Source organism: Nelumbo lutea, chromosome 2 (genome assembly GCF_056320005.1).
Source record: "Nelumbo lutea isolate HS-2025 chromosome 2, American lotus-T2T, whole genome shotgun sequence".
Taxonomy (NCBI): Eukaryota; Viridiplantae; Streptophyta; class Magnoliopsida; order Proteales; family Nelumbonaceae; genus Nelumbo; species Nelumbo lutea.
The window spans coordinates 98,830,208-98,833,412 of NC_142685.1; the positions used below are offsets into that span (position 1 = coordinate 98,830,208).

At 36.0% G+C, this 3,205-nt stretch overlaps 1 pseudogene; it reads right to left on the bottom strand.

The window, feature by feature from the left end:
* Positions 1 to 1,375: 1,375 nt before the first annotated feature.
* LOC148872263 (glucan endo-1,3-beta-glucosidase, basic isoform pseudogene) lies at positions 1,376 to 2,262 on the bottom strand (annotated as a pseudogene).
* Between the last annotated feature and the right edge of the window lie 943 nt (positions 2,263 to 3,205).

The following is a 3,205-nucleotide window of genomic DNA, read 5'->3' on the forward strand; positions in this document are numbered from 1 at the left end:
AGCAAGTGATACATAGTGATAGTGGTATAGGTGGATTCGAGTTAAGACGAGTCAAATATCTAGTTATTTGAGTTCAATTCGTCAAAATACTATGAGGTATGAGTTCGATTTGAGTTAGAAACTTGAACTCGAATTTGGCTTGATTAATTAAAAAATTCATAAGTTCAAGCTTGACTTGGTTCGAGCTCGACTGGGAGTTAAACTTCCTATAAAATTAAAAATTATATTTTTATTTTACATATAAAACATTAAAAATCATAAAAAGTAGTTCTTATTACACATAAAAACCATTTTTGTTTATTTATTATTTTATATATATATATATATATATATATATAGATATATCTATATTCTGATTGAACTCGAATAACTCATGAAAAACTCGACTAATAGGCACTCTTACACAGTGATGTACACATAACGGATCCAGGCTCTTCTTAGTTTATCAGTTATAGATGCATTTAGGATCCATTTGGGAGGGCGAAGTTTAGATTGAGCTGTTTTCATTAAATCACTTTGGAGAAGCTTTTGAAAAAAAGAGCTTCACCGCAAATTCAATTTCTTTTGGTTGAACGACAATAAATTTGAGCTTTCCCAATATTTTCACCATGGCTGTCTGTGTGAGACCCGCATTGCAAAGCTAAAAGACAGTAAAATCCCCTCACAAACGGCCACTTAATTAGCATCTGCATATTAATGCCCACAAATAGCAACATTATGTGGACTTATAGTTTGAGCCTTATTCCCTTGAGATTCTATTCTCATGCGTGCATAATCAATATAACTAAACCTCCAACTCCAAGATGTTGATAATCATCTCCCCACCTCTTGGCCCTTCCTCCTCAAATGGGTCGGATCGAATCGGATATACCTGGTTCTGAACCCAATTCGGTTTTCCATTTATAAGGAGAAAGCTGAGACAGTATATATCAATAATTTAATTCAATTGACCTAATTAATAGTTCATGGTTAATGAATCAGCCATGTAATTAATAATCTAAAGTCACCAATAAAAGATGGTGTTTATTGGTACTATTGCATTAGTAAATAACTGCCAAATCAGCACCAAATAAGCATTTCTTGTAATGGAGACTTGATTTTTTATTTGGTTGAGTTGTTTATCGAGAAAATGTTTGTCTAATGACTTTGCTGAAGACCCAATGATTGATCGCCACCTGTTCTTTGCATAGGTGGTGGTGGTCTTCTCATATGTGGTTTATTTAACAGAGCCCATTGTTAGGCTAATAGTTTTATTATTTATCTTTTATTTTCAAATAGAAGCTTTGTTCTGGCAATTAAGTTTTATTTCAAATGAAAATATTAATACACTTGCATACAAATAGGAACTCTTATTACCACATTCACCAAATCGATCTTAAGTGAAACTGAGTTGGTACTTTGGTTGTTTATTTGGAGAGAATAGCCCAAAGTGTTTCTCCCGCTCTGGTCCATCCTTCGTATTCTCATCAAATATTGCAAACAAGTAAGTCTCAATAGGCATTGGCCTTCTCGGGGTACCCGTTTTCACATGTTGAATCAGGTTTGCGTAATAAGTTCGAGCATTTCCGTCGTCGACGTAAAGTCACCTGCATTTGGGATACAACAATCCCCACATAGGACCCAACTGCCTTGAAAGAAGCCACATAGACTGAACCATAGAGGGCATCAAAAAGGTTCTGATATCCAAACTGACCATCTTGCACCACAACCGATGGAGAAGTGAACAATGCATAGCTCAAAGAAATGGTATCTGGGTTCTGAACATAACTGATGTTAAGGATACAAATTAGCAAGTAATGGAGTCCTGTTTTGAACCAAGAACACAATGATTTGCTTCATGAATGGCAGCACATCAGCACTGAAAACAGAATCGGAAGGAGGGTAAGTGTTCTTAAGGATTCCTAAGTAAATCACTGTTGAAACCTTGATTTGGTCTTCTAAGCCAGCTGCCTGGATTGCCCTGTAAATGTTTGTCATGGCGGGGAAGACATATTGGAAATCCTGAAGATCTACTTCGTTACCAACAGCGATATACTTGAAGTTGATATCCTTATTCGCTACTACATATGTGTTGACAAAGTTATTTGCAGCGGTGAGGTCCTCAGAGGCTACTTTGATGTTGGAGCCTTTAAGGGCCTGAAGAGCTGCTTGATTTGGATCATAGAGTCTCATCCTTTGTATGTTATTGGACTGATAGAGAGCCACTACTTCATTCGGGGGTGGTAAGTTGTCGCCTAGCATTCCGTAGCAAACGCCTACTGACTGTGCATCTGCATTTGGAATAAATTCAGCGAGGACAAGAAGATTATCAAAATGGGGCAATGCAGATAATGGATTTAAGTTGGATCCATTATTTTGATCCATACAGAAACTAACATCCGTCTATACATCCAACTACTTACTTCTGATGATCAGCTCCATTTCTTGCATTTATCAATTACGGTTCGTTTGCTTTATAGTATTCAGAATTGGAATCGAAATCCTTTGAAGTCAGAATCAGAATGGTCTATTCCTATAGTCTATTTGGTTGAAAATTAGAATAAGAATGAATGGGATTTCATTCCTAAAAGGGGGGCAGGGGATTTGACCATTCCTTCCAATGAGAGAATGCCATTTCACTAGGAATGAGAAAGAGATTCCGATTCCACCCAAACTAGATTCTAGACTCTTATATTCCTGCAAACCAAACGAGGCCTTAATAGAGAGAACAGAGTTGGGTTGCTCAAACCCATTTCCATTTTTAAGATTGCATTCTGTAGAACCAAACTTACCTTTAGGCAGTGTTTGGGTTGAGGAAAAAAGTAGAGAAGGGAAAGAAAAGGTGGGGAAACCCATACAAGATCTGTAAAGGTTTGTCTACCTTTCCCTACTTTTTCCTTAAAACCAGACATACCGTTAAATTCTGATTTTTTTGTTTCTCTGGAGGCCAGGTGGTTATTCATTTGGGCATTTGTATACACCACTAAATTTCTGAATAAATTCAGCAATAAATTAAGAGATTATTTGGATAATATAACATTAAAATAATAAAATGAACAATTTTCAGTATAATATCTAATAGTATATTGTAAAATCGTACATAATATTTTAATATTTAATTAAATGAAACAACATCTCTTAATAGGCCACAAAAGTGAGAGGACACCTCATGTGTGAAACATAGATAGCGGATTGTAGTGCACAGAGATCGATTAGAGTGAATAAG